General features: G+C 40.9%; 1 pseudogene; it reads right to left on the reverse strand.

Moving 5' to 3' along the window:
• LOC111964498 (neurolysin, mitochondrial-like) overlaps positions 1-5,267 on the reverse strand; it is a 6,238-nt pseudogene extending 971 nt beyond the window's left edge.
• Between the last annotated feature and the right edge of the window lie 2,842 nt (positions 5,268-8,109).

Consider the following 8,109-nt stretch of genomic DNA (forward strand, 5'->3'; position numbering starts at 1 on the left):
CAATATCACAACACATTTACCAATCTGTGAGGTAAAGTTGTTAAAATATTCAATAATTTAGCAGTGTATTTTAGATGGAATCAAAGCATTGGAATGTACCAGAGGCCACCAAAATAGAGCTGTCTGCAACCCCCCCCCCCCCAGTGAATACACTAGCACTCGAGAGAAGGGTTAAAAACAGACCCGTTAATGAGGACTTGAGCAGCGTTACTTGAACTGTGCCTTGCCTTGCATTTTCCATTACCAGGATGGCTCAGGATGTCAAATCAACAGGACACACTTTGGACAGTTCTAATAGCCTGAGGTGTGTTAGTTTGGCCTGGGTAAGGTGTGTGTGCTGGTGCTGAGTAGTCAGCCTGATAATCCAGTGAAGATTAGCCTGGCTACCAAGAGCCTACAATCCCCTGAATCAAAATCTTGTTAGCTAGATTCATCACCTGCTAATTACTAAACTTACTAACCACAAAAGCTACACAAAGCAGTCATTAAAAAAAAAAAGACAGGTTTTACTTGGCATAGACAAAGCATATGGTGACTCACAGGTAAGGCTTGTAATAGCCTACTTATCCAGGGTAAATACAAAATCATAGATGTTTACATATAAATAGAAATTCACAGCTTCATGGTTTTATAAAAATTTCACTCCCATTTTAAAATCCCAGAGTCATTGTAGGTTCCGGTCTAGCTAGCTAATCATTCTAGAATGAGAATGTCATGGATAGCTCCATTTTTACCACTAAGGTTACCATATCAGATAAACCGTCGTGAGATTAGCCTCACTGGCTTGCATTAAAATACATGATCAAAACCAGCAGATTGAAGTTAGCCTGGGATTCTAGCTAATCGTATTAGTAAAAGGTGAAAGCTAATGAAAATGCCAAGATATCGAGTACAGGTAAGACATCTGTCCTAAAACACGAACTGAAGGTATTCGGCACATGAAGTGATGAACAACATGCATTTAATCTCGTTATTTACAGTTTTTTCCTGCTTATTTTCCGTTCCGTCTCTGATTAATGCCCTCCTTGCCTGGTCCGTGAGTTTTGGTGGGCGGCCCTCTCTTGGCAGGTTTGTTGTGGTGCCATATTCTTTCCATTTTTAAATAATGGATTTAATGGTTCTCCGTGGGATGTTCAAAGTTTCGGATATTTTTTTATAAACCAACGCTGATCTGTACTTCTCCACAACTTTGTCCTTGACCTGTTTGGAGAGCTCCTTGTTCTTCATGGTGCCGCTTGCTTGGTGGTGCCTCTTGCTTAGTGATGTTGCAGACTCTGGGGCCTTTCAGGACAGGTGTATATATACTGAGATCATGTGACAGATCATGTGATACTTAAATAAAGTCCACCTGTGTGCAATCTAACTAATTATGTGACTTCTGAAGGTATTTGGTTGCACCAGATCTTATTTACGGCCTTAATAGCAAAGGCGGTGAATACATATGCACACACCACTTTTCAGTTAAACATTTTGTAGAATGCTTTGAAACAAGTAATATTTTTCATTTCACTTCACCAATTTGAACTATTTTGTGTATGTCCATTACATGAAATCTAAATAACAATTAATTTAAATTACAGGCTGTAATGAAACAAAATAGGAAAAACGACAAGAGGGTGAATACTTTTGCAAGGCACTGTAATATTACACACGCGGTAGCATTCAAAGATGCTTGCCAATCAAAGGGAACTTGCAGGCTTAAATTCTCTTTCTTCTTAAAACTATAGATGCATAAAAAAAGTAATATGGTAACTCAAGATGAATGGTGAGTGGAGTGGATTGACTGTGCCATGCCTTAGGGTTCATTATTCCTCTCTATTTTAAAACGACTGACGAAGATGCCCATGGAGTAGACCTCGCTCCACAGGTAGCCATAGTACTGGCCATCGTAGCCCCCAGCCAAGTGACTGAAACTGGTTGTCATATTAGTGCCTGGAGGAAAAGTAATAATTTTGTATTCTTTGAGAACAATACATCCTTACAGGAGGAACATTGCTTTAAATTGTTCATTCATATTCTAATTAAAATGGCATTATATTGTCACTGGTGTGAGACCTGGAGTAGCGGGGATCCCCAGGAWGTCTTGGTAGTGCTTGGCGAACACCTTGGCAGTGTCCGCTTGGGACTTGGTGTGCAGAGAATGGTCCACTTTACGAAGCACTACCTGACACTGGTTCATCAGACTTGAACAAGACAGACACAGGAGTGGGAGTATATTGGATGTCAAGTTATTTTATGGTATTTTAACAAATATTTTAGATTTGAAGGGAACAGACATGCATGCTATCCAGTAGATATATACAGTACAATAGACCCAGTAGGATAGATCCAATAGGATAGATGCATTGCTTATTTCTTAGTTACCTTATTACATATGAATGGGTGAATTGGTGGAGAGGTTACTGTATGTGTGACATCTGACCTGTGTTGGCGACTCGGGAGGAAATTAGTTTGTTGCGCAGATTGTCAGATGGGGCTCCTTCTCCCATACCCAGTTTTCCAGTATCTGAAATGACACCTCCACAAAGTCTATCTCTCCAAGGGTCCCACTGAACTCTGAGAACGTCATCTAGGGAGGGATTCATGGAGATTAGAAAACACTGTAGCTTTTCAGGACCAGGCTGGTGATTATTGCGTCGAGGTTAGTGTTCAATGTGCACCCAATGAAACTTGAGTTAGCAACCCATTAAATGGATGTGTGCTTGACTTCATACTGTATGCTACTGGATATCCTACCCCTACCCCACCCCTCCAGCAGAGCAACCTACCCTGGAGCAGAGCTTGTACATGATGTGGCCAAACTCATGGAAGAAGTTCTCCACCTCGTGGTGCTGCAGCAGAGAGGGCCAGCATTTCTTAGGCTTGGTTAAGTTGGCCACCACGGCCACTGCCGGCAGCCTACGTTTCCCATCAGCCCACCGACAGCCCGGCTGGAGCCCGCAGAAAGGACACAAGATCAACGATTCAAAATCAAGCACGGTGTGAATCATGCTCTGGACCTTATAATTAGCCACAATAGTATGATATCTGCTATGGAAGCTTCAACGAAGCAACTAGCTCTGCATCCCTACCAGGAGTGTACAACTATAGCCCCATACAGTCRTGCTGTTCATTCTTCCGTGGCCTTTCAGCTGGACTATCTGGGATGCAGGTTCAAGTAGAACTGGCCAATCTTCTCCTCGGTGGCCGAGTCCAGTACGGAGTAGAGGCTGACGTTGTTGTATCACACGTGAGCGTTGTTCACCCTCTTAAAGGTGAGCCCCAGCAGGTCCTGTTGGATACTGAGCAGCCCCTCTGTCACCACCTCGGGAAGAAAGTACTTGATCAGCTTGTCCTTGTCCGCGGCAAACTTCACCTGCTCCACCTGGTTCATGTAGTCGGGCATGTCCCAGGCATTGATTTGTCCATCAAAGGCTTTTCACCGCATGGCACAGTCCCTGTTCTTCAGGGCCAGGATGTACTTCCTTTCCTTCAAGCACACCGGCTTCAGTTTCTCCTAGAACTCACCTGTAAAGTAGAGGACATGGAAATTATATCAAAATGGAGTGGATGCCACCTCACCTCAATTAGCTGTTTTATTTTCAAGTTTCTTTCCACAATTTGTGATTATAGTGCTAGAAAAGTTATTGAAGCACAGAGGCTGCTGACTCATAAACATATTCCGGATCTGACTATTGGTAAGACATTACATATTTATTAAATATCTATTGCATTTATATCTGAATACTTTGTAATACAGTTCTACATTGATTTATTGATAGGCCATGAATACAGAAAGCATGCCACGTGTTGGTATTCAAGTACATTCTTGGCGTGGGTACTCATTGCCAGTAGCTGTGCCACCTTTGACCTCAGCTCAATCAGCTGCTCCAAAATGACTGTGTTAAACCTGCAACAAGACGGGAAAAAATTWAACTTTCAGGAAGTCTGGCACATGGTCATAAATACTGCATGTTGACTTCTATGAGAACTCTCTGAACTCTATCAATACATTTTTGAGACTTGAGAACAAGGGTATTCAACAGCATAAACTTGTCGTGGGGATAGAAATAGATGGTCCTGAAATAGATGGATAAACCTACTATMTTATTTTATTTTTTCTAGGGTGCCTGGATTTCTGAAGGAACTGCASCCCTTGGCACCCTTATAATTCCAAACTTTGTTATAGTAGATGCCAAGTGGCATACCAACATTGCAGATTTTAAAAAATTTATCAACCAACCAAACAATAAATCAATGAATAAAACAATACATTAATCTKTTATCAATATGATTTGTATAGCACTTTTTACAAGTACAAGTGGACCAACAGCAAGAGGTTGCCTCCTTACACCTGCTGTGGAAAGCATCTTCCATCGTCTCCATCTTCCTTTTCATTTTTTTTATTTCACCTTTATTTAACCAGGTAGGCTAGTTGAGAACAAGTTCTCATTTACAACTGCGACCTGGCCAAGAATAAAGCAAAGCAGTTCGACACATACAACAACACAGAGTTAAACATGGAATAAACAAACATACAGTCAATAATACAGTAGAAAAAAAGTATATATACAGTGTGTGCAAATGAGGTAAGAGATAAAGGAGGTAAGGCAATAAATAGGCCATGGTGGCAAAGTAATTACAATATACCAATTAAACACTGGAGTGATTGATGTGCAGAAGATGAATGTGCAAGTAGAGATACTGGGGTGCAAAGGAGCAAGATAAATAAATAAATACAGTATGGGGATGAGGTAGTTGGATGGGCTATATTACAGATGGGCTATGTACAGGTGCAATGATCTGCGAGCTGCTCTGACAGCTGGTGCTTAAAGCTAGTGAGGGAGATATGAGTCTCCAGCTTCAGTGATTTTTGCAGTTCGTTCCAGTCATTGGCAGCAGAGAACTGGAGCGTACAGGTCGCAATGGTGGGTAGTATATGGGGCTTTGGTGACAAAACGGATGGCAATGTGATAGACTGCATCCAATTTATTGAGTAGAGTGTTGGAGGCTATTTTGTAAATGACATCGCCGAAGTCGAGGATCGGTAGGATGGTCAGTTTTACGAGGGTATGTTTGGCAGCATGAGTGAAGGATGCTTTGTTGTGAAATAGGAAGCAGATTCTAGATTTAATTTTGGATTGGAGARGCTTAATGTGAGTCTGGAAGGAGAGTTTACAGACTAACCAGACACCTAGGTATTTGTAATTGTCCACATATTCTAAGTCAGAACCGTCCAGAGTAGTGATGCTGGACGGGCGGGCAGCGATCGGTTGAAGAGCATGCATTTAGTTTTACTRGCATTTAAAAGCAGTTGGAGACAACGGAAGGAGAGTTGTATGGCATTGAAGCTCGTCTGGAGGTTTGTTAACACAGTTTCCAAAGAAGGGCATCAGAGGATAGTGGTGAGGGTATGCCAGTCACCTTGTAACGCCTGTCTTCTGTCTTCTCCAGCCCATTCAGATAGCTATCCACTAAAAATCAAGAGTCAAAACCCAAATATTCTGAGAACATGGTAAGGATATATGAAGAATAATTGACAAGGATATATGACTACAAGGATATACACTGAGAGGACAAAACATTAGGAACACCGTCCTAATATTGAGTTGCACCCCCTTTTGCTATCAGAACAGCCTCAATTCATCGGGGCATAGACTCTACAAGGTGTCAAAAGCATTCCACAGGGATGCTAGCCCATGTTGACTCCAGTGCTTCCCACAGTTGTGTCAAGTCGGCTCTGGATGTCCTTTGGGTGGTGGGCCATTCTTGAAACACACACGTATTCTAAGTCAGAGCTGTCCAGAGTAGTGATGCTGGACGGGCGAGCAGGTGCGGGCAATGATCGGTTGAATAGCATGCATTTAGTTTTACTTGCGTTTAAGAGAAGTTGGAGGCCACGGAAGGAGAGTTGTATGGCATTGAAGCTCATCTGGAGGTTAGTTAACATGTGTAACGAATGTCGTCGGGAGAAGGAGAAGAGGACCAAGGTGCAGCGTGGTAAGTGTTCATTTTTTTATGTTATAAAATAAACTGAACACTGAAATGACAAAAACAACAAAGAGAGAGAACAAAACGAAACAGTTCTGTAAGGTATACACACAAAACAGAAAACAATGTGGGAAAACAGGCTACKTAAATATGGTTCTCAATAAGAGACAACGATTGACAGCTGCCTCTGATTGGGAACCATACCAGGCCAAACACATAAATACAAAACCTAGAACAAAACATAGAATGCCCACCCCAACTCACGCCCTGACCAAACCAAAATAGAGACATAAAAAAGAAACTAAGGTCAGAACGTGARAACATGTGTTAATATGTGCCGACACAATCCTGTCCTTTGACCTCATGGCTTGGTTTTTMCTCTGACATGCACTGTCAACTGTCMAACCTTATATAAACAGGTGTGTGCCTTTRCAAATCATGTCCAATCAATTGAATTTATCATGGTGGACTCCAATCAAGTTGTAGAAATATCTCAAGAATGATCAATGAAAACAGGATGCACCTGAGCTCAATTTTCGAGTCTCATAGCAAAGGGTCTGAATACTTATGTAAATACGTTTTTTTATTTGTAATAAATTTGCAAACATTTCTAGAAACCTGTTTTTGCTTWGTCATTATGAGGTATTGTGTGTAGATTGATGAGGGAAAAAAATATTTCATACATTTTTTAATAAGGCTATAACGTAACAAAACGAGGAAAAAGTCAAGGGGTCTGAATACTTTCTGAATGCACTGTACCTTGAAAACTTAATTGCTAAAATGCTAAACATTTTGGGCCTATATCAGCAATGGACTAATGAAACAAATACCAAAAGATAGTTTATTGGTGGAGTTTTCCTTTAAGTACAAAGGGTAATAAATAGTCTGAAGAGAACACTGTCTCCTCTCAGTGTTTTGGCAGTACACCCTCTTCCAGATGATTCATCCAAATCAATTGATTGATAATGAAATAACATTTCATTATGTTGATGACCAGTTGAGTATGTATGATATGTGAACATGATAGTCAGTGGAGTAACAGTGGTTTTAACCAGGATCAAGCCACTTGGCATCAGCTGCTGCCAGACCATAATCAGGTCAAATTACAACTGTAGGCTAAATATGAACCAGTGGTATCAAATTAGGGCACATTTAGAATGAATGAACTCTCGCCAAAGCCAACAAATGTATTACGTAACACCTCAAAATAAGAATTATTTTACTCCTGCTCCATTTTTTATCATAAATGATTTTGGCCATGTGTGTATGTGTATATTGTACTTATAATAGTTAGTTAATAGGTACTTAAGATCCTTATAAATAAAGTAGTCAAAAGTTGAGTATTTGGTCTCTAAGCTTGGTACTCTACAAACAAGCCCCCACTGTATATGATGAAACACTTCTTTCTGGCCAGTATTGCAAGTTGTTATTAACTACACTGTAACAACTGTCAGTGTTTCCCTAGCACTACACCGCTGATTCAAATAATGAACTCATCATAAACCTTTCATTATTTGAATCAGCTGTATAGTGCTAGGGAAAAAAACGTCCACCCCTTGGGATCCCCAGGACCGAGTTAGGTAAGCCCTGATGTAAGTAGTAGCTCCACAATGTTGGGAGGGATTAGGGGTCCCCCCCAATTCTCAATAAGAGATCTGAAAGTCTAGGTTTGAGAAAATATGTCACTAATTATTGTGAGAAAATGTTTATTAAGAAAACACATTTCTCAGATCTTTTACCTAATGGTGGCGCTCTAAACATGTGCAAATTCCCATTSGAACACAACCATTTAAAAGTGCAGGGCTTGTGCAACMTGTCATACCTTCATTCCTTTTTCATCGTACAGTAATGATATACAGTACCAGTCAAAAGTTTGGACAACCACTCATTCCAGGTGTCGTGTATGCGTAAATGGCTGTAAGGGAGTCAGGTGCAGGAGAGCACATATTTGGTAGCCAACGGAGCCTTTTATTTAGGCGAACCAAAAACACACGGCAAAGTGAACACGAAATAACAATACGGGTTAACATAACCCAGCGCAACAGACTAACGTGCGCATAACATGAAACAGAATAAACAATACCACACAAAGACATGGGGGAAACAGAGGGTTAAATACACAACACATAATGAGCGAAA

Source organism: Salvelinus sp. IW2-2015, linkage group LG5, assembly GCF_002910315.2.
Source record: "Salvelinus sp. IW2-2015 linkage group LG5, ASM291031v2, whole genome shotgun sequence".
Lineage (NCBI taxonomy): Eukaryota > Metazoa > Chordata > Actinopteri > Salmoniformes > Salmonidae > Salvelinus > Salvelinus sp. IW2-2015.